The sequence below is a fragment of the Pipra filicauda genome, unplaced genomic scaffold (assembly GCF_003945595.2).
Source record: "Pipra filicauda isolate LSUMZ 115617 unplaced genomic scaffold, ASM394559v2 scaffold19_size4547281_pilon, whole genome shotgun sequence".
In the NCBI taxonomy this organism is placed as follows: domain Eukaryota; kingdom Metazoa; phylum Chordata; class Aves; order Passeriformes; family Pipridae; genus Pipra; species Pipra filicauda.
This window is the reverse complement of record NW_024104309.1, coordinates 4,380,214-4,404,399: the sequence shown is the minus strand read 5'-3', so window position 1 is coordinate 4,404,399 and position 24,186 is coordinate 4,380,214. Positions and strand designations below refer to the sequence as shown.

Here is a 24,186-nt window from a genome sequence, read left to right as displayed (position 1 = left end):
TATATTTTAGGCATGCTGGTTATATAATACAGAACAAGCAGGGGGAAAGGACTTGATCACATTCAGATGATACTAAATTATCTTATGACACAGGCTGTATCTTTTTTACAACAGAAAATGGAAACAACTGTGTCCTTGACCTTCAAAAAGGAATTGACTTCCCTAGCTTAACTATTCAAACAAACAACTGTGTACTCTCTTCAATTCCTGTGATAATTTTGATTTACTGTAAATGACTGAATTTAATGAACTAAATTATGCTATTTAAATGCATTTTGTGAATGGTATTGTAGTTTGTTACTAAGCATTATGTCTATGCTAAAGTGTGCTGTAAATGATATGATATGGAACATATGTGCTGTATTCATAATTTAACTGTTGCTATGGAGTGCCTTCTTCAATAGGCTCCTTTGAAAAACGAGTTCTTTATTTACCTGGTGAAATGAAGGTGATTTCTCAGCAAACCTCTAGGTCTCACTGACCTTGACAGAATTACAGTGCTAATATTTTCACATGGATGAACCGTTCTTCAATAATTTTTCCAAAATAGATGGCACAAATAGGTTTTCTGTTAATGCTGGGACATATTGCATGTTTTCTAATCTCACTTTTCTTTTTGTTTGAACGAATGTTTATTACAGCTATTGCAGAATGACTCCCATCCTCGTTAGTGATAACAGGTTTCTGAGTTCAGAGCTGGATCTCAGGGTCTTGGACAGGATTCCCAGCGATGCCTGGAGCCTGATGTTGCAGGAACAGCCAGTATCCACCTCCTGTGTCCGGCCATGCGATGCAACGTGCGTTATGCTCCTGTTGCTGAAACCCTTTGTATATTTGAATTTCTCTGTTTGCGCTGATTTTTCGTATTGGACTCAACCACTAAAATCCATGGGGATTTTTTGTGGGTTTTCTTTTGTTGGTTGGTTGGTTCGGGGTTTGGTTTTTGTTTGTTTGTTTTTTAAATGCTGCTGCTGGCCCTGCAATTTTTGTTACTATAATGGTTGTGTTGTGGGGAACAGGGATGCGAGTTTGCCTGTTTCTCCCCTTCTGAGCAACCTGTCCGTGGTAGGGTGGAGCAAGATGAGCTTTAAGGTCCCTCCCAACTCAAACCAGTCTGTGATTCTATGGTTCTGTGATGTCCCTCTCAGTGCCTCCAAGAGCAATAACCATTTTCCCTCGCAGGGGCATCAGGACCATGCTCAGGTCTGCACAGACACAGCCTGACCCTTCTGCAGATCCAACCTGATATTCTGCAGAGGCTCTGAAATGTGAGCTCTTCTCATTAGTGAGGCACTTCTCACTAGTGAGTCCTGCCCCTTTTGCAGCTTTGTTATGAGATGACAAAATCACCCCACTACTGGGGAAAGCACCCTATCAACTATGAATCAGCTGCAAAACCCCAAGTTGTTGCTCCAGAAATTCAACAGGTACTTTGGCAACTCGGTGCTAAATACACCAGAAATGTTCCATATGATAATGTAACTTATTTAAAGGGAAAAGGTTACCTAAGTAAATGCCTGGGATAGTTAAGGCCACACATTTGACTCTATTTTGCTGATATGGGGGTTTTTTTTGCACTTAAAGCCAGATTCATCAGAGCTAAAACTGCAAATTCTCTTTAGCCTCACACATTTTTACCTTTGACACCTCTGTGCTAGTCAGGGTCACAAATTAAGGATGTTCTATGTAAAATAATATGTCAGAATAATTCTAGTGCTTTCAGAAAATGATATGAAACTGAGTAAAGCCTCTAGAATTCATTGGCTACTTTTAAATTTGGAGACTCGCTTCACATTTTTCTTATTCTCTTCTTCTGTCCAAAGAGAAAATGTTAATACTTTCTGAGACTAAATAACAATGCAAGAAAATTCTGACAACAACAGGGAAGGATTTTTATAACATCTTGCAGCATATCAGTCGTCATACAACGTGCATTTAATGGGTCAAATAAGGACAGTCATGATGAAACATTGAGCCATATATAATACCACCTTTTAACTAATTTGAACGTTCACAATAAATTATGGCTGCATTTCATAACTGTTCATCAAGCAGCAGTTCCCAAGGAGAACAGCTGAATTTTCTGAACATTGATTCTTTTGGAAAACCTGGATGGTACTGACTGTAGGATGTGTGTTATCATTGCAAACAAATGTAGCAAATACTGTAAGAGTTTCTTTTAATAGCCATATTTTCAATAGCACATATCACTGGTGGCATTTTTATATGTACAAAGGCTCCTCCTGGAGGTCAGTTGTGTTTTCAGATGCCCTGCTCCACACTCAGGTGGGGTTTTGCAGACCAGCCTGGGTTCCTGCCTGTGCCAGAAAATGTACTTGAAAACCAAACTGCCAAAAATATAAAATCAAACAGATGTGGTGTGTGTGGTTAAAAAAGCCTCTTGCTAAAAAGTCTGTTCCAAAATGTTTCCTAACCATGTGGATATGGGTCTGTTGGTTTGGATGTGTCTATAGAGGGAGAAAAACTTGAGGATGATTTCATATTTTTACTTTCTCTTGAAAAAATAAACAGACATCAGCTGAAGGAAGATCAAACAGCAAAGGCCCCCTCAAAAAGGAGATAACACTTCCCGAGGCCTGTCTAAAGTGGGTACCCCTGGCATCTCCTGCTGTGGGGAGTTTGAACACATAGCCAGTGTGTCCAGGAGCTTGAGCTTCAGCTCAGGTCATCATCACCTTCCTGAGAGGCTTCAGCAAAGGCAGCGCTGAGGGCAGATGGGACCCCTGCCCACCTTCCCTGCCATGAGAAGAATTCCTTCTCTAGCACTTTGTTGGCTTTTTTTATTTTGGGTGAATCAACTGCAATCCAAAACAATGTGCAGGCAGTGGATAACACCTCATGAGCCAAGAATTGGCATGGCATGAGCAGCCTGCCCTGGGTACCTGCTCTGCATTGTGCACTGTAATTGTGGGAGAGAGAAGGAGCTATTTTTCAGCAAGTGGCTATTGGATACTCCCCGTGCTGCATATCAACAACCAGATCTTGACCCAGAAATGTCAGTCCCTGCTCAGAGCAGACAAGGAAGCATAATTAGAGATGCTCTGGCAACGTATTTTAGCACCGACGGTGACAATGTTTAAATTTTTAATCAGGCATGTAACATAAAAAGCACATAACATGAAATGTGAAAAGAAAATTGGCAAATACCAACGTGCTGTTTGACACTTTATTTCACTGAAGGAAGTGAACATCAATAAACATTATTTATCATAAATGACAGAGAGGAAGGTATGTTTCTAATAAAAACCTTCCCATTGCAAGGGGTGAATCTCATAAAAGCACCCTGATAGTGCTGTAAAAACCATACTGGGCCAGACCACAAAAGGAAACACAGGGACCTTTACTGGGAATCTGTGATGTGCACCCAAATGTGTTCTCTCATGACATCTGGCTTTGGGGGGCAGAGGGATCCCCTCAGGGTGCAAGAACCCTCCTCCTTCATCTACTACGTCCAGATGTGGCACAGCTCTGAGCCCTATGGAGGATGACACAAATGTACCTGTATGTGTGATACAGCAAAAATCCTCCCAGGGTGGAGGTTCAACCCTTCAAGAACTGCATCCCACGGCAAGTTTCGCTCAGTGCTGGCAAACACTGAGCTCACTAGTCAGATATTTCTAGCTGAAATATTAGAGACAAGCTGAAGAGATGGGGTGGGGTGCAGATGAGTCCCATGTACCGAACCAAGGTGCAAATGGGGAGCTGTTGGTGACCCCCTCTCTCCAAAGCTCTTACAGTCTTTTCCTGTTTTAGCAGAGCCTTTCAACATCAATGTCTCCATAAACTGCACTTTCTCCTGCCTAAACCCTGTCCCTCCCACCATGTCCGGTGGATGTGGGCTCTACTGGGTGAGGCCCTGTGGTGTTCGGAGCCTGGAGAAGCACTGAGCTGGCTTTACAGGGCTAGATGAATGCACTCAAAATTCCTGGAGGGGAGTACGCCAAAGTTAGAAAAAGTCTGATTTAGGGCTATTCTGGTCACTTCCATTTGTCTCTGTCTGTGCCTGAATAGAGAGTCAGTCTCCAGCTGCATGATTCCAGCTTCTGCAACAAGAAAGTACAAACTTAGAGGCAACAACTCCTTCATGCAGTTCGTGCTGTGGCAAACACTGTGATTGCTTCTGAAGCCCAGGTGAACATGTGTGCACACTCTGCTCATTTCTGAGTGTCTGGAGCTCCTCTCTGCCTTCTCCAGCTGCAGCACTCCCTTTCCTGCTGCTTGAAAATCCCCTTCTCTTCCAGCCCTGGTCCTTGACATCTGCATCCCTGATGCACATTCCTGGGTTTGACACCTCACTGCCAGTCTGACTCTGCACTAGGGTTATGTTTCCTTCATCTGTGCTGCTGGGATGTTGTGAGGAAGAGCTGAGAACACAGGGAGGAGAGTGGTCTGAGGCAGGAGGGAGCCTGAGAAGTCCTGCTCAATGCCAAAGCTGCGGGCTGCTCTTCCCTTCCTTGCTCCGATGGGATCATGGTTGCCTGGTTGATGGGAGCTGTGAGGAGATTTCCATGTGCAGAAGACAGAGTCTTTGGAGGATGTAGTTGACAAACTCTAAGACCTCTGAATAAGTTTTTTATGAACTTCACCAAATCCAGATAGAGTCAGTAGTTCATTCCCAAAAGCAACGGAAGCCTCCCAGCCAAATTTTAAATACAAACCATACTGGAGTGACATCTCCTCAATGAGATGGTCGTGAGATTCCTTTTAATGTGGGCAAAAGAAAATATTTTGCCTTTTCCTTGTTTTAAGGAAGATGTGAATCTTTTTTTTCCCTTCATTTCCCTCCCCCCTCAGTTTGAGTCAATCATCATGGGACATTTCATCTCATATGGGTGAAGGCTGGCAAAGACAGGGGCAACTGAGAGCAGATTTATAGAATGGGAAGTGTCAGACAAGCTGAACCATAGGCACTGATCTTCCCCACTTTTCATGGAATTAATAATAAAGCTTTTCATGAGAGCCTGCCTGGGTTAACTCCTGGATGATCACAAGCCTCCACGTTACTAATAATAGCATCATGGCTAAAATATCTCCATGTTTACTGAGTTTCATGTTCTAATATTGTGGCTCTGTTTTGCCCTGCTTTTTCTCTTTTGTTTTCCATTCCCGTCATGCTGTTACACTAATATTTTCCATCTTTGTTCCAAGGGCTGCCATCATTAGCTGCTGCACCACGTGAACATTTGTGTCTCTCCATCAGATTTGTGAGGAGGCTGCTATGGCATGGCCAACTCTTGTGGCAGTGTTTCCAGAGAGCAGATGGTGACAGCTCAGCGCTGTCACCCGAGGCAGCTGGGGTGAGTTCCCTCTCTTGGAAGCATGGTCTGTGACCATGGCATGACTGGAACTGGTTAGAATTTGGGCAAAGAAAGAGGAAATTCATTTTTTTCTAAAGATAAGTAGTTCTGCATTTATTTTAAATTGAGGCAACTGATAAAATGCTGTTGTCAGCCCTCACCATCCAGCAGGAGTAGCTGTTTCTATTGTCTAGAGGCATCACTGCACTACCCCAAGTTAAGTTCCACCACACAGTGCTTACCCTATGACAAAGAGTAAATCTGTGTCATGGAAGGAAACAAGAGAGTTTGCAACTGGATTGTTAGTCCTTCTTTACACCCCATATATTTGGTCAAGCACAGTTTCTACTGGACCAAAATCACTGCTAAAACACAGGAATAAATGTTTATCCCAGCTCTCCACCAATTTTTGAAGCACTAGACACACCTGTTCAGACCAGATCCCTACATTTGATTTCATGGGGATGTAGATACTGAAGGATTCGGGTCTTAATCCCTGCTCCATTTTCTCAGCTGAAAGACAGGAGTAATATTTCTCTGCCATACAGCAGTCTCACAGTGAGTGATTATTTCATATTTGTAGAGTACTTTGGGAAGAATGTGCTCCATATTGCTGATATTATTAACTTTTGGAGCCCAAGATGGAACAGTGAAATGCGTCTGTGCTGTGCAGTTCTGCTGATCTTGAAACCTGAGGAATATTTTGAAATTCTGTCAGGAGAAACTCGTAGAAACAAAAAGAAATCCTTCCCCACAGCAAGAATTTGGGGAAATAATGAAGGGCCATCAGTACATAGTCCATCTTCTTGTTGCAAAATGAATGTGTTTCCAGCCCACATCAAAGCTCTATTTACTTCTCTTGTCAGATGATTTTGTGGGAGTGTTGCAGGGGGCTGGAGCGTGTCGGGGTGACTGAGTCAACTTGTAGAAAGGACTTACTCAGACAGCAGACGTGCAAGTAGAGGTCAGGGTTAGCATGGACAGGGCACAGGGTCTGGTGAGTGGGTGAGAGATTCAGAACAATAAATAGATGTACTGTAGGACAGGAATCCAAACGTGTCTTGGGCTACATCAAAAGAAGTGTGATCAGCAGGTCAAAAGAGGAGATTTCCCTCTTCAACCCTGCTCTGGAGCACTGAGTCCAGCTCTGGGCTCCCCAGCATAGCAGGGATGGGGAGCTGCTGGAGCCAGTCCAGAGGAGGCCATGAAGATGCTCCCTGGGCTGGAGCACCTTTGCTCTGGAGACAGGCTGGGAGAGTTCGGGGTGTTCAGTCTGGAGAAGAGAAGGCTCCAGGGAGACCTGAGAGTCCCTTCCAGCACCTACACGGGCTCCAAGAAAGCTGGAGAGGGACTTTGGACAAGGGCTTGGAGGGACAGGACAAGTGGGAATGGCTTTCCAATGCCAGAGGATAAGGATATTGGGAAGGAATTCTTCCCTGTGAGGGTGATGAGGGCCTGGCACACACTGCCCAGAGAAGTTCTGGTTATCCCATCCCTGGAAGTGTTCAAGGCCAGGTTGGAGAGGGTGTGGAGCAGCCAGGTCCAGTGGAAGGCATGCCCTGGATTATGGGACCTTCATTTTGATCCCTGACCCTGTCTTGCTGCTCAGAGGTCTGAATATCTGGAGAACAACTGGTCTTGCCATGAACAACTGAGGCAAAGAAGGCATTAAGTACCTCAGCCTTTTCCTCATCCTTTCTCACTATGTCTTTTTCCCACCAGGAAACTGTTAGGTATTGAGGCACTGAATTTAAAACTTTCATTTCTGTTTGCAATGGAAATCGTGACCTGGCTCACATCGAGGCGTTCAATATGAAGGCTGAGGTTTTCTTCCTTTTCTTGTTTTTATATTATTTCTGATGATTTCCTCTTGCCTTGTGCTATTTTAAGATGTTTAACTTAGTAGCTCCAGAAGAACCATTCACAAATAGTGTTGATCTGTGTTTTGAAAGTTTAACATACACTATCCAATGCACATTTACATACACCATTGGAATCCGGCATTTGGGAAATTAAAACAACAAAACTTGATTGCATATCATGATTTCATATTTTGCAGATGTTAATATTTAATCATATGCAGAGCCATTTAGCTTAAGTGCATTAATGTAACTCATTTAAAAGAGGCCAGTAATTGTCCTATTAACTCCCAGCCTGGATGTTATCCATGCTGCCCTGCTGGTAAGGCCAGAGGGAGAGTCTCCTATTGGCACCCACAGAGATTGCTCTGATCTGTTGAAAATCCTGTTAAAATCTAATTACTTAGGAGAATAGGCCAGGGAATATCTAATGAGCTTCAGGAAACCCACTGAAAGAAATTCTCTTTTAATACAGACTGAAACATCTTCTGTGTTTCAATTACAGTGGTACCACATGAACATAATTACACTTGTATAGAACGGGACTTGTCTTTGTTATTTTAATTACATATCACTAGATTTTTCTTAGTCATGGAGAAAAATAATTTGATTCCCCATAAAGGTTAAATGTTGATGAAAAGCTGAGTGTTAAAATAAATGTAATCTTTGTTTATGATAATTTCTTCTTTGTTTTGTGAGGAAATGTTAGTAAAAGCAGGTCACTGAGGGAAGCTGACCAACCAAACACATGCTGGGGAAGCCTGGGGAAGGTGGAGACGTTGTTGTACCGATGAGAAAGATTTCAGAGAAGTCTCTGCCAGCATGAAATTTGGCCTTACTTTTGTTATGGTAATTGAACTGTGGACATTAAGCTCACAATAAAATCTCATAGCAGCAAAACAGACTCCTTGTACCAACAGGGGGGACTATTTGCAATTTCTTCCGCTTACAGCCTCTTAATTTTTTTTAATTTGAAAATTCCAGTGCTGACGTGACCAAGATTATCACTGATGGCTTTTTGCAGTGACACAAAGGGTGCTGTTTCTGCCCAAGTCACTGGAACAGGCTCCCCAGGGCAGTGGTCATGGCTCCAAAGCCGACAGAGCTCAGGGAGCCTTTGGACAATGCTCTCAGGCACAGGGTGGGATTGTTGAGTTGTCCCATGCAGGGAAAGGAGTTTGACTTGATGACCCTTGTGGGTCCCTTTCCACTCAAGATATGCTATGATTTTAAGCCCATGGACCTGCATGGCTTCACTTTGTCAGGAAAAGCAGAGCATGGGACTGCTCGTGGATTTGGCCCCTTTGTTGTGGCTGATCCGGATAGCCCAGAGCACTGCTGCCACTGTAACTGGGCTGTTTGTGGAGAATCCACTGAATTTAATGGGACAAAACCTTGACAAGATGGTGCAGGCACAGAGGAGGCAGGATGTCTGCCTGAAGGAACAAGTTGGGTAGCAGAAATTCCATCCCAAGGAATGTTACCCTAAGTTATTTCTGCCTCAGCACATGGTCAGAGTGCTCCCAAGGTAAGGATGGCGCTGAAGCCAGTGACAGAGGAGGTACTGGATAACCCCTCCAACACCCCAGCCCTGGGTCACTCACACTGCTGTGAGGCAGCAGGAGGCGGGAAAATGGGAGGGTGGGAAAAGAGGAAGGTGGGAAAGTGTGAAGGTGGGAAAACAAGTCCTTCACAGGCAATCTCAAGCTGCCATGAGTCTGCTCTGACCCTGTCCGTGTGAAAACATGACCAGCGGGACACTCGCGCACAGCCCGGCTGCCCTGAGGGGAGGAGGAAGGCTGAGGGGCACTGAGGGGAGGCGGGCGCCATGTTGGGTGCCTGAGGGTCCGTGAGGGGACAGCCGGCCATGGCTGCTCCAGGTGGGTTTGCCCAGCCTGTGTCAGGCAGTGCTGAAGGGGTGTAAATGGAGCCCGGCTGCATGTGCAGGTTCACACAGTAATGCAGGTTCATACACCTCAGGGAGCTGAGATGCTCTGGGATTTAAATATGGAGGGCTGACTGTGTGGTCACAGCGTGAGGCACAAGGGTGCGAGGGGAGATCCTCCTCCTCCTCAGAAGTAATACAAAGCTACAAAGAAAAGTAATATAGACTAACATCTGCTGTCCACCACTCCTAACTCCCACCCAGAGCTTTATCCTGTGAGGAAACTATTGCAGTTGCTTTGATGGAGAGTCAGAATTGTGGAATAGCTTTAAAAGCATGGAAGAGGCTGTGATGAGCAGTAGTAGCTTTTGAGGCTACTGTGACTTCACAGAAAGTTGGTCTGAAGTTTTCACAATGAATCATTCGGATAACAAAACCTTGATTTTGTTTTCCTTGTTTCAGGTTCTGCAAAACCTCGGATTTGTGCTGATGTTTTTACTTCAGAGCTGATCCTAATGTCTTTCTTTTGAAGCATTTTAGTATCAGAAGTGTTCAAATGGCAGACCGAGAAAAGCTGGTACACAGGTAATGTACACAATTCTTATCTGATCTGTAGCTCTACATTTTAATTTCCTTAGTTTTTTGGGGTTTGTTTTTTTTTTTTTTAATCACAGTATGTATTTTACAACCGTGACTCTCTTGCTCTGAAAATAATTTAATACTACAACACAACTACTGAAATGAGGACTGATAGAAACATTACCAAACTCCATTCTGGATGATTCCCGTAGAATTCCTAATGAAGGCAATGTAGCCATGTTTTCTTAAGAAAAGGGCTGAATATGAAGGGTTAGAGAATAACTGATAGAGCCACAGGTTTTATAAATTTGACATATTTAAAAAGATTTTCTTTGAGTTTTAAGTGATAAATCTTTGTCCAACACTTTGTAAACATATTTACTGTGTTCATTCCAGCTATCAAATACAGCTGAGTGGGATCACATGTATTATATTTGGTATTACTGAAAGTGAGGTATTCAGTACTTCATTTGACTGCATCTAGGAAAAAATGTGCTTCTTCAAGCTGAACTCCCACTCATCTGGCTGGAATTTGAAGGCCAAGTGCCTTGGAAGTCCCATATAAAATCTATCTGTAATATTTCTCACTGTATCTCTTTAAGTACTTTTTATACTGTTAGGACGCCCATTTGGTAAGGAGAAGGAAATCAGATCAGGGAAAAATATTGAGGTACGGCTGAACTGTAAATTCTATAACAGCAATTGATCCAGGCCTTGATTTTGCCCTTTATAAATCACAAAAGTGGATCTAGATTTGGAATGAATAATTCTGAAATTCTGAGGCTCAGTTTGGTGTGGAATTAGAGAGTCCTCAAAAATCTAACCCAGGCCCTTGGGTAGGAAAACCCTTGGAGGCAGTCCTGGCACAGCTTGAGTCAGAGTGAGAGCTAAAGAACTAGAGGAACCTCCCGGGCACTGCAGTCACATTCACTGAATGATTATAGTTTAAACTTCTACAGGCTCTTTCCTGAATCTTTTCCTTAACAGATGCCACTTAAAAAGGCATTATTCTACCTACAGAATGTGCAAAGGAACTTGGAGACTGTAGAGACTTTGGGAAAGATGAAACTCATTGACAAGAGGGGAAAAAAAAGGTCAAAAGTGTAAAGGAGGGAGGAAAATGGCTGCTGTGAAAGACAGTTAAAACCACTGGAAATGTTTCCACCCCCACCCAGCGTCCTGGCTCCAGTTCTGTGTCAGTCATTTCTTTGGAAAAAGAGCCAGTCAGAGTACATTCCTGCTCAAGCCCCAGCGAGTGCGTTATAAAAATGGAGAGTAGCATGTAAATCATTCATGGGGACGGGGAAATAAATAACCCTTTATGCCCATATAAATACTTATCAGATGTTCATAAGGGGAATTTACATGGAGTTTTATTCAGTACTGTCAGCCATTCCTCTGTCTTCCATCATTCCTACCGTGAAGACAATTCAAAACACGGTGGTGGAGAGAGCAGCCTCTCCACCAGTTGATCTGCAGCACATCATGTAGAAAGCTCTGAACTTGCCCTTGGTACTGCTGTTATTTTTATTATGGCTCTTAGCAGAGTGAGATCATTCTTCCTGGTTTGCCTCCCAAGAAATAATGGGAAGCAGTATGTTTAGCCAGTGGATTGATTCAGTGATCTATTACTCTAATCCTGACTCTGCCAATCATCTACGGGGTGACTGCAGGCGAATCACGTCAGTTCTTTGTGCCTCTGTTTCCTCTCTGACCTCCTGCTTGTCTTGTTTATTTGGACTGTAAGTTATCGGGGGCAAGGGCTGCCTCTTGCTGTTTATGTGTATGTACCATGGCTGGTGCCCTGGGACCTCTGCTACAGCTTCATCTCCAAGTGGTGCTGCATGTAAATAATAACATTCAGCTCCTCCTCTGGAGGTCACAGAAAGAGACCGTATAAACTGTTGTATAAACAAAGTTGTATAAACTGGTGGCCAGCTGCAAGGACGTGAGGAAGAGCCCCTAATGTGAGCTCTTTTGCTGAGTGCTAAACAAGCACAGAGCAGAAAGGTATTCTCTGCCCCACAGATTATGATGTAAGGCCACTTTGGCCATCACAAGCTGTCCTGAGCACTCGGTGCCTGGATGTACAACTTTCAGACACTCAGGGACTGAGTCAAATGCAGTCATGAGGCGGATCCACTCTATGTGGCCAATGGAAACTAAGGGGCCTTACCTGGCCCAAAATTAGCCCAAATTACGTGATGCTTTATTGCATCTACTGTGAACAAGGGATACAACTGTGGAGCTCCTGCAGGCCAGTTGGAAAACTGTGGCAACCCAGCCTTGGGTTGTTCAGCTGAGCCCTCAGTTTATGGTTATATTTTCTAGAAGGACTAGGTTGAAAATTCTTTTGGTTTTTGGGTACTCCATGTAATGGCAGGATTCATACCTGTCAACAGGGGTGTACCAGGAATGTTTGTCATCTGTGGCAATACTGCCCCTTCCCAAGGACCCTTTTAGCCATCATTTTCGTTTCGAAGCCCCTCTTTTAGGTGCAGGAGTGAAACCAGAATTGGGTAAGTTTTGGTTATATTTGTCATTGCTTTAGTAGAATATTCTTTATGGATATCTTGGAAAATTTGTTAATTTTTTTTTTTATATATGGCTTTTTTTTTTTTTTTTTGATAGTCCCGATGCTTTTCCCAAGACATCTCAGATATCAGATTCTGGAAATCTCTTAAAGTGTCTGTTCCGTTCTGGTGGAGGTCAGGCATGGTGATAGGCTGTGAGTCCCATGATGGAGCCAGGATTGTGTTTGCTCATGCCTGGCTGATTCCTCTCCAGTCCCTGGAGAATCTAAAACATTAAAGTATGATCCTACATAGTGCTCCATCACTTCAGCATGTTGCTTTGTTTATGCAATCAGCATCATCTTTCAGAGACTCCTTTTAATTCTTAAGTGTAACCTAATAGTTAAGATCCATTTTGTTTTTTTAATCATCCAGTTCAGTACCGGCTACTGGTGATTCTGAAAACAAAATTTGACCCATCAGATGGGAACAAATAACAACTCGTGCCCCTTCCTTAAAAATGAAATAAGAATATTGAAATGGTAGACGTTGTATGATATTTTCCTAATGGGATGATTTATTAAAATTGGAGCTAGGGATGTTCAGAGGCAAAGGAAGCTTCTGAAATCATAGGGTGTAAGTATATTATAGAGCAATAATTTGGGTAATGTTATAAACCTGCTGAATGGAAATTTATGGAAGCAGATCCTACTAGTTTTAATGGGAGTAACATGCATAAATCCTTGTGCAAGAAGATTAAACTAAATTCTGCAGTTTTAATTATTGGTGACATCACTTTTTTATTTGTTACATGTCCTGCCTGTTAAGGGAGCCTTGGTACAACTGCTGGCCCACTCTTCAGGCAACTGGTGAGTAAAGGTTTGTGAGAGCAGCTAATGCCTCCCTTCTTTTGAGTCACCTCCAAATTGTGTGTTGATTTTATTATCCATCCTCTGTGAGTCTTGTTCACAGCCTGTATTTGTAATATTAAAAATATACTCCAAAATTAGACTGGAAAAAAATACTGCAAAATGAGCTAAAGCTGCAGTGAACTGACCTGTCAATACAGTGTTGTTGCCTATTGCTGCAGCACCTGGAATTGTACAAGAGGCAATACCAGCTCACAAGGTGTTGCCCACTCTCAGCTGACAAAAAAGGAGCAACCCAGAGTGTAAAACTAGGCTAGTTCTGTATTTCAAGAAAATAATGTAGGGAAACATCCTCAGTTTGCATAAATCAGAAATATTCCATTGAAAAACTTCAGTCAGCTTATTACTTCACATGAATTTTATGGGGCTACACTTCTTTCTGTCAGATGACAGCCTGCCTCTTCTCAATTGCCAAAGACTGACAATAGTTGAAAGCTAAAACATCTCTACTCCATGTATATATACATATATACTACAAAAATATTCTGTAAAGCAGACATAGAGTCAAACACTTTGAAAGAACTGGCTTGAAAGCTAAAAGCAATCTAAGCCTGAAATCCAAACTCTGATTAAATTTTAAATGTTTGATAAATAGCTTTTAAATTAATTGTGTATGTATATGTCTATGTGTGTATTTTATTTCTTGATATGTTTTTTATAATATCTTTGCCTAATATATGAAATAATTCTTACCTTTTTTCTGAAATCTGTGTATTTTTAATTTTAGTTTAAGTCTTGCAGAAAAGTAAATCAGCTGGAAACATAAATATAAAATACTGCAGTTAAATATAAAAAAATTAAGTACCTTGAATCAAAAATAGTAAGATCAATGCTCTGAAATTAGGAGAGGCTAATCAAAGTAAAAGTAACTGTGACTAAGCACTAGGAAAATATAAAGGGATTGACATATGCAGTAATAGGGCAATTAAATCCTCAGCTTTTTCACTGTGATGATTTTATGGCATCTTCTTACTGCTGCCAGTTTGGAAGCTGCCAGCAAATATTTTCTTAATTGCAAAAGGAGACAATATGTGTCCCACTGTTTCATTCACAACATTTGATTAAGTTAAAGAGGCTGCACTTCTATTCGAGAGAACAAAGAGTTGGAGATGGAAATAGCAAAGACACATTGTGCATTTGAAAAAAGATCCCAGGAACAAATGATTAACCAGAAATTTTACAGGAAAAAAAAAGTCTACTTGTCTTGACAGAATAGCCTGATCCCGTAATAAACCCTCCCAAAGTCAACAGTTCATAAAGTCTTTTGTTCTAGTAAAAGGGTCTTTAATTTTTAACACAAACTCACACTTTGGTATGCATGAGCTTAAGTAAAATTAGAAGACATGTATATAATAGGATTTAATGGATTATCATCTGCATTTTCCAAAGATGTCAGCTTCTCTCGGCTCTGATGGAGTAGCACTTAATGTAAATTTAATTTGAAGTGATGTATGGAGGGCTTGAGGTGGTACTCTGTGATTCCCTAACTGCCTGGAGAGGCTCTGTGGGTAGCATCTGGATTTGGCTGCTCCACATGCCCAGCAGCATCTACTAACTAGGATTAATGAGGTGGCCTGTTCACCAGTGATCCAAAGGAGGTATGCTACATTTACTCCCAACAATATGAATAGGAGGGCCAGTTTCCTTTGGGGGCACACTGTTTGATGAAACTTAATGATGGTCTCCAGATTAGGTGTAATAAATATACTGTATAGAAAGCACTTTTGCTTTGTCAGATTTAAATGTTATTTAATCATAAAATGGTGTTTGGCTTAGCAGGGCTCAGTTAAAGCTCATAATGGCCTTGGATGACATCTTTAAAGCTAATATTTTGCCTAAGTTGGGAAATAAAGTACCAACTTAGAAGATCTAGTATTTACCTTTGAGATAATTTTTTTTGGCTTATTTGGGGAAGGGAGGGAGGAAATCTCTGCTTGCTTGCAAAGTTATGAGATGGTCTTAAAAAATATCTTTGCTCATACCTCGCTGTGTTTATGTAGAAAGCAACAGCTATTAACTTTCAGGCAAAACTTCTCTGTGTGGTCTCAGCCTCATTTGTGCGTCAGAATTGTATTTTGCCTTTGTGTCTAACTGAGCATTGAATGAATTCTCAGCTAATTTCAAATTCCCTTTGTCATCATGGTTTTCAGCCAAAAGTCTATAATAAATGGTCAGAAGATGAGCTGAGACTGAATGAATAGTGAGTGGTATTCATCAGCCAAACATAGAGTCCAGATCCAATTATATGTATTCATTAAGTGATAATGATATCATGGTCTTTAACTAGGAAGAAAAGAGTGTAATTGAATAATAACAGTTGTACAATCCCAGCGGAACACACTTTCCATCCCAGCACAGCGACCCTCGGGGATGATGCAGAATTGATGGAATTCTATTACTCTTTGATAGATTTATTATGAAGGGCTGAGTGGACTTGCTACTCCACTTTGTCACTCACACTAATCAGTATCGTAAGGCCCCGAGCGTGCAGGCTTTTGTATCCCTTTGACAAAGACAAGGTTAGGGGAGGATGACAGACACCCAGACCTTTACAAACCCATACCACAAAATGAAATGGGCCAGCTGAGCTCTGAGCTGGGACAGAATTTTAATTTGTTTATCAATGGCTCACATGTGCAACACCATAAGGATATTTGTCAGAGGAGTAACACTGAAGCTAAACTCTTTTGTTTGGCAAGTGGAGCTTGGAAAAATATTTATTGAACTGTAAAAAACAGGGTAAATGAAAGGAAGGTGAAAAGTCTAAATGGAGTGGAAAATAACTTGCATTACTGTGCATAAAGTATGAGGAGGATGGGTATCTTTGTCTATTTTTGTTTGTTTCTGTTGAAGGAAATTTACTCACAAACTACAGTCTGATCTCTTGTTGATTTAGATTCTGGGGGGGACTCAGACAAAACAGTAGTGGGCGAAATGAATTTCAAGTGTTGTTTTTTATTGTTGTTTATTTATAAGATGCTTCCAGTTCAGGCAGATGGATTGCTCTTGTGCTTTTCCACTACTAAAAAACCAGCAAAGTAAATAAAATACCCTGGCCTTAAAAGCTGGAACTTGTAAATACAGTCTTGGATTTCTAAAAACAATCTTGTATGTGTTCAAGCGCGGCTCTTTCCCCTATCCATCGTTCCCATTCAAATGCAGGCAATGGGCTCTGTCAGCATGGTCAGTAGCTATCAGAGCCCGCTGGAGTCAGGCAAACAGACAATTTGTTGTGCTTCTGATCCGAGCAGGAGCTGCAACCAGCATTGGCATAAACAAGGCAGTGCACAGGAGCCTGCTGCCAGGGTTTGTTTTTTGTCAGTGTTGGTGAATGATAGATATTTCCATCCTTTTCTTCTCTCTGAATTGCTTTTCTCTTTCTTTTCTTAGCGTGGCATTTTGCATTCTAAGAGGCACTTGACAATTCAGTGTCTGGGTTCAGTGTCCCTGTCCATAAAAACAAATGTGAGCAGTGCTGTGTCCTGAGTGGATTTGCCATGGCAGTGCCTCTGTCCCCACTTGGGATTTGTGTGGAGGCAGCACAGTCAGCTGTGACTGCAGTAGCAACTGGCTGGGCTGGCGTGTGGACAAAGCAGGAGCAGGGATACCAGTGACCAGAGCAGAAAACATTTAGGAGAACATGAGTTTCCCACATTTTGTGCTGTGGATTCTCTCTAGGGCTTTTCTCCCACCAAAGCTCTTTTTTGTCTCTCCAGAGGCGCAGTTGTGGGGATGTGGAGCTTGGTGGCCCTGCTGGGTACATCTAAAAGGCAAACTGAAGGTGCATCTGGAGCATGGGAAGACCTGCCCACGCTGATTGTTATCTTGCCAACAAAATCAGTGAAGGGAAGATGACCCAGGTTTTACCATATGTGGCAATCACAGCACAGAGTCGCTGGCTGGCTGGTGCTTGGGGCTGGTGCCCAGTCAGAAGCTTGGTAGTGTATCAGCACTAAGTGTTTTATGTTTTGTCTCTCTTCTTTCCCCTGTATAAGTGATTTTGAGGCCTGGCAGAGGACTCTTGCTCTCTTCCAGAACCAGCCACATCCATAAACTCTGTGCTTACTGGGGTGCAGTGGATTTATTTGGTTAAGGTACCAGGGAGTGAGTGAATATTTCAGAATTGAAAATGATTGTCTGCACTGCAAATCAGACCTGCCATGACAGCAGCCCTTCCCTTGCATGGCATAGCCCTGTGTGTCCGTCTGGGTTGGGTGGAAGTGGCTTTCCCATGCAGGTATTTTTTTCACTTCTTCACCTTGCACAGCCATGGGAGTGATGAACAGATGGCAGCATTTTGCATCTGTTTTGCAAGAGGAAGCCCTGAAAATCAGGTTTCTTTTCAGTGCCATGTATTGTGGTGACAGCATGGGATGTCAAAGCCTGTTCCAGCCTCTCCCAGGGGCTGGCACAGCTGCCTGGGAACACCCACTTCCTGCCCTGCCCCGCCCCACTTTACTCCTCTTCCTCCGCACATGGTGATCAACAGGTGCAATCAGGTGGAAGAGGCCGTGCACCAGCACCGTTCCCACAAGGATGGATTCCTGCAGAACAGATGTCACTGCAGCTTCTGCTGCCTGCCCCGGTAAACCCAAAGTGTCTGCCCAAAGACCTGACCACCCTGCAGGAAGGACAGTATCTCCCAGGCAGATGGGCACAAGCCTGGGCAGGCCAGGGACCACCTGTGAGCAGGAAATACACTGGAGCTGGGAGTGTCACAGTGTCCTTCACTCCCAACACCTTCACCACAGTGAAAGAGCAATCCACCCTAGAGGGAAGTTAACTCTCCACAGCAAGAAGACGACAGCACAGAGCCAGGCAGAAGGGCTACCTGGAAGAAGTGTTTGAATGATGTCAACACTTCTGCTGCAGCCAATGCAGAGGAATAAATATGGAAAAGGCCAGAATAAACATCTGCAGTGTAGCAGAACGAATCGTGTTTCTGTGAGCAAAGTTAGCGTAGTGAGAAGAGGTGTGCACAGAGCAGACTTTGATAGAGGACAAGAGGAGAATAATTTGAATAGAAAATACAGTGTTAAAGCTGTTGTCAGTTCACAGCTGAATCCATTCAATGCAATACTTCTTGTACTGTTTCAAACACTGAAGTATTTTTGAATTTAAAAAAACTTACTATTTATTAAATAAAAAAAAAGGTCTGGAATAAGAAAGTGCAACTTATGATAAATAAAAAGGCCAACGGTGCCATAAAAATGTTTTAAATGAAATCTGCAGTACGTCAACTAGGAAAGGAAGGTATTCCAAAAAGGAAGACTTGACAGGAAGATCATTTTCCATGAAAAAAACACTGTATGTGTGTTTGTTGTATTTTGATCCACTGTATTGGCAGAGAAGAGACAAACACTTGAAACTCATTATCTGAGTAGAATCTGTGTATTGCAGGGTGGGGATCACAAGCCAGAAAACTCATTCCTGCTCTGTGCTGCCAGGAAGAGGCAATGGACTGAGTCTCTTGGCACTTCCGTTCCCTGAGGTCGGTGGAGCTTCCCCGATACCTCTGGAACTGAAGGCAGAATGAGCCCCCCTGGATTTTCAGAGGTTTCCATCACGGCAGCATTCACCTCTCGATACAGATGTGGTGAATAAGCAACCAGTGGGGGCTGGGTGTTCTTTCAGGGCAGATATCAAAATAATGATTTTATGTTGACCAGATATTTTGTTATGGATGATATCAAGCTCCTTGTGAAGCAAGGATTCATCTTCTTAGGAGAGTGCAGCTGTAAGGAACATTCTGTTCCTTTGGGATCTCCACAGGGCTGTAACCAAAGTTACATGGCTGGTCCAGAGTCCTGTGCTGCAGCTGAGTGAGGTGGATGTCTGCAGTTCTGCCAGTAAAACGGTGTGGAACCTGTTCCTGTGTGTGTCCTGGGATTTACTTCCCAGCAGACAGTACAGTGTACACTAGCTGACTTATCTGTGAACCATGGAAACATTTTGAAAAGGTAAAGCAGACAGTACACTGAAGAATCATTTGTCACAAGTAATTGCAGGCAGTCAGAAAGAGCAGGGAGAGTATATGAATCATGACGTAAAAACAGTGAAGGGCAGGCATTTAGTCTGGTCTGTGGCTATAAGAGCAGTGACACAGGTTAGTCCTGGCATGATATACAAATGTTATGTGCAGAGGGACAAGTACAATGAATAAAGAATTCCCCTTTTCTCATTATCTCATGCAGCAGAGAGGTTTTTTACTTCACACATAACTCATAACTTTTAGTAGGCAGGAGATGGCTACATTGAATTAGTGGGAACATTTTGTTTCCTGAATTTAAATATTCTCCCTGTGACAATTTATTTCTGGTGTAAAACTCTGGTAGGATGCACAGAGACAGAGAAATGAGCCCAGGCAGCCATTTCAGCTGGGGCTGCTACCACAGACCCACCACCACCAAAGCACCAGCCAGAGCCTGGCAGCTGCACTGTGATAATCCTGACAGACCTCGGGCATCAGGGAGAAGTATCCATCAAGTTTGGCAATTTCCTTGACTAAACACAGAAGAAGAGCTCTAAATAAGGAGCGTTAGGGAAAAAATACTGAAAGAATTAGAAACAACACGCTTTTTAAAAACTTTTGTTTCACAAAGGGGTGTTTCCATTCTGAAATATTAAAAATAACAAAATCCATATAAGCCTAGACAAGGAGAGAGGTGCATTTGGATCTAGAGTGAAACCTGTGACTGGAAAAGGAACAGCTGAGAACTCATGTACGGCGCTATTGCTTATGAATTTGTTATAAAGGGAGATAACAGTGGGAACTTCGTGTGTCTGCTTCAGGAATTTATTATTTATGGGCAAACACATGCATGATACATAATAACTTTGAGTAGTTCTGTAATTCTCTTCACTCAGACATCTCAAAATGATCTGTAAATGTGGGCAGAATTATTAGCTCCATTTTAGAGGAAGAGGAGTTCAGACCACGCAATTGGCCAGCAGTTGTCCATGAGGCAGGGCTGGATTGAAGAGCAAATGTAGCACCCCAGAGTTTCAGTGCAGAACTGGACAAAAGATGTGTGCATGTGGGATAAATTTGATTTCTCTCACTTCAGTTTCACATCAAAGTAAGTAACTCCAAGTGTTGAGCCTTCTGATTCACAAGCCCGTTTGATTTAGTCAAAGCAGTTGAAAAGGTTATCACCACTATTTCTCCCCCATAAACTGGTGACAAACAATTTTCAACCTAAAATACCTGTATAATCATGTGAATAACAAAAATATTTTTGAAGTAGCCACAACCTATCAAAAATAAACGGTATTGGGTTGTGGAATAAGAAATTAATGGCTGAGCTTCATCATGGAGCAGTCCATCAACATTCCCTTCTCTGCTGACAGCCAGTTGTCCTGTGATTCATGAACATCCCAAGCTGAAAGTTCTCATTTTTGAATGAAACTGGGAGGGATAAAAGTTCCCAGAAAGTTGAAATATCCTGGTTTGACATTTTCAGAGCAAAAAGTGGAAATTTCAAATGTTGAAATTACTTTTCATTTCAAATATTCAAATTCTGTATTATATTTGAATGTTGTTAAGAGATAAAAAGGTCAAATTCTAAAAGGCCATGTTAGAATTATTGTTTCAATTTTGCACTGAAACTATTTCCCATGTTGTACAAATTTTCCCTCATTGAAAATTTCAGGTTTCATTTCTGATCATAACAAAGAAAAATGTTCAAACTTCAAAATCCTCTGCTCAGCTCTTCTCTCTCTTTCCTCAGAATGGCCCTCAGCCTGACTCATGGGAAGGCCAGTGGGAGGAGGAGTTTTTAGGAACCAGTGTTCTTAAACCAAGCCATGACTTGGCTTTTTTTTGAATTCATAAACAGCATTGATGAATCAGAACTCTTTGTTGATGGATAAAATATTAAATGAATTCTAAGCTTCTTCAAAACCAAAAAAACCCTTTCCCGTTTTTCCTCAAGTCTGTTTTTCTGGATACCTCTGTATAGAGTCAAAAAAATTTAGGAGATGAGAAGGTTTGTAGAAGTATTTATGTTTATTTTCTAAAGCTGAACGTCTGTTTTACTCTAATTACCAGGCTTCCACTTCCAGGCTTGAGGTTACAGACATCTGTTCCTACAGTTTCCCCTCCTTCCCATTTTGTCTGCAGTTTGCTGTCATCTCACCTGGCCTCTCTTATGAAATGTGTATTTTTCTGGCTCTGATCTTTGCTGTAATTGGGTTATTCACTAGGTTATTTTTCTCTTGGGTTACTGTGGTGACCTGCAGAAGACCCAAACTCTGAACTTCAGTGGAACTGAAATCTCAGCTTCCTCTGGGGCTGAATTCTATACAACATTTGCTAACCCATTAGATTTTTTCCTTCTGATCCATCTCGTGTTTCTCTTTGTTTAGAAGTTGTAGTGGCCACCTTTGAAGTGAGAGATCAAGCTTAAAATCTTACTGGTTTACAAGTGAAAAGAGAGCTTTGGAACGAAACATCTTTTTCAGCCTTAACAATAGCATCACTGCCAGCAACTCTATAACAAGGACTGTTATACTCCCACTCCTACTTAGTGGCAGAAATTGGTGTGTTTTATGTTGCTGCTCAGACATTTCCATTCATCTCTGCCTTGCCTTTAATGGCCCAATCTGTACGGCTCTCGTTAGGCAGTGTTTACACTCATGGGCCATTTGGGTGGAACGATTTCTCACCTGAGCGCTGCACAGCCTCTGCTCTGCTCGGGGTTTGTGCTCTGATTCCCTTTGGGGCTCGGTGTGGCTGTGGGTGGCATGGTATTTGAAGATATTGGTGTGTCTAAGAGTTGAGTGCCGTTGTGACCGAGGGTAGAGCCCAGCGCAGTGTGACTGTACCCTGTCACTTGTGTAGTGCCACACTCCCACTGTAGGCTGGTGCACTTTTCCCTCCAGCACTGGTTTTGAGGGAGTTCTGTGGGTCATCCAGACAGTGTATGCCACACAAATACACGGAGGTTATTCTGGCTGTGAGATCATCCCTCTTTTGCAGGACTCTAGGAAAAGGTTGGGAAGATAGATGGAAGGAAAGAAAGGATGGAAAAAGGCTTCCTGAGCATATTAAAATGTTTTTTTCCCCCCAAGACTGCCAAACACTCCTTCATTTTCGTCTGTGGAGTTTTCCAGCCTCAGATAACAGTGAACAAACAAGTTAATATTTTTATTGCTAACAAACAGCACATCAGAGATGGCTTTTGTACACAATCAGAACACAGTGACTTACTTACCAAAGGGTGGCTGAATAAGCACCTGCAACATGAAAGAACCCCAATAACTGTAACAATTGAGCAATAGAGACCATTTTATTTCAGTTAAAATCTTGGTGAACAGCTGTTAATTCAAAACGTTTTGGGTTTAGATTTTATTTGATGTTGTTTATTTTTTTGGGGGGGAAGCACCTCAGCTAGTTTTTTGATTATACTTGGTTTAAATTGTGCATCTCATCTGCTAGTTTCATGTAAATTTAATAGGAGTTATTATAGAATAATTAGATACTAAAGGAATGTTAGGAATATTTTTAAATTTAACAGTGATACTACAAACTGATAAACATGCTCTTAATAATCAATTTGTCTTTAATCACAGTGTTTTTGTGAAATTTATGTTAAATCTTATTCAGATATAATTTAAACTGAATTAAAGAGATACTCGAGTATCTATTACTGTAGAACAGCAATTTGTCTTGCCAACATGTTCTGGGGAACAGACTGGCCTTTGCTACGTCTATGTTGAGCAGTTTCCATGCTTAGTTCTCTGCTCACCATGGCCTTTAAGTGGCTTTATAATGCAAATAAATAATAATATTAGCAAGAAACTAAGGGCCAAACCTATTTCTGGCTCTATTTCTATGTTGTCACTCTGGATCTAGATATGCCTTTTTCATGGCATGATTGTTTTCTGGTAAAATGATAAGGTGAAACTGCAGTGGATTTATTGATTTTATTTGATTTCCATAAGAGATCTAGCACCTCCTCATGTAAAAGACAAAGTCCCATGAAGAGAAGCAAAACCAAGCTCAGTTCCTGTTGATCAGCTTCTTGGGGATTTGGTATTATTTTTTCCATTGAACATCAGTTCATAAACTCTCTGGAGCTCCAAGTGTGAAGTCCATGAACAATTTCCTACTGACTTTAGTTAAAAACTTGAAGGATGGGGCCCAATTATTAGGGAGCTATTGCCATGCTTGTGAGAGGTAGGAAGGTACAGCACAGAATTTCTCAGCCATCCAAAGGGGCACAAAAGACAGTCAAGGAGATCTGAAAACCGAAAACGTTATTATAGTCTGAGGAAAAACCTCCTCTTATCCTTCTATTCTCTCATCTCTCATGCTTAAGTATTCCCTGTCAGCTTTGTAAATACATGGCCAGGTACATGACACTGACCCACTGTTGTTACCTTTGGTACAGGTGTATCTTCCTGATATGTTTTTATGTAGCATAAGCCTCACCAAGCCAGAGTAGCTGAGAATGATTAATCATGTGTGGTTATCCCTCTAATATAACTTCACCTTGCAGCCAGTAATAAAATCTCTTGGCATAGGGCTCAAGACATTGGGATGATTTTAAGAATCACTGGATCTGAATTCCTATGTATTTGTGTAAGTCATCTCAGGGTCAGAAGGGCTGCTCCAGCTGCAACAGGTCCGGGTTGTGGTGGTTCCTTCTTCAACAGGTTGTCAGCCTTCAGCTCTGACAGCACAACTGCTGGTGTAATGAGTCATTAGCCCAGCTCAGGCAGAAGTGATCCTGCTTCAAAGAACCTGCTACTAAAACTCTTTAAGCTGAGCCAGATCATTTGACAGTCCTGGACTAACTAATGTCTCCCTGAACAGTTGTGTTGGCTGCTCCAAGGAATGTCCAGTGGATGTTGTGGGAGTATGGAAGTGCAGCTGCTGCAGCATCGTGGTCCCTTTCTGAGTCACCCTTCCAACCAACATCCTTACTCTTTCCTAAGAAAATACCCTGTGCTCAGGATGTGGCAGGGCCTGGCTGGTGTGTTTATACTGCTCACACACTGCTGCCTGAAGGCTGTATTTATCCCAAACCAAATGTGCCAGGCTGTTCTTGAAGCGAAGGGATAGCTCACGTCCTGTAAGATGCACTGTCAGACATTATG

General features: G+C 42.2%; 1 long non-coding RNA gene across 1 annotated transcript in view; it reads left to right on the top strand.

The window, feature by feature from the left end:
* Nucleotides 1-9,530: 9,530 nt before the first annotated feature.
* Nucleotides 9,531-24,186, top strand: part of LOC120323119 — a 120,326-nt gene continuing 105,670 nt past the window's right edge. Inside the window, exons 1-2 of the long non-coding RNA XR_005563286.1 lie at nt 9,531-9,647; nt 12,983-13,023. This is a non-coding gene — a long non-coding RNA (uncharacterized LOC120323119). The remainder of the gene's footprint in view (nt 9,648-12,982; nt 13,024-24,186) is intronic.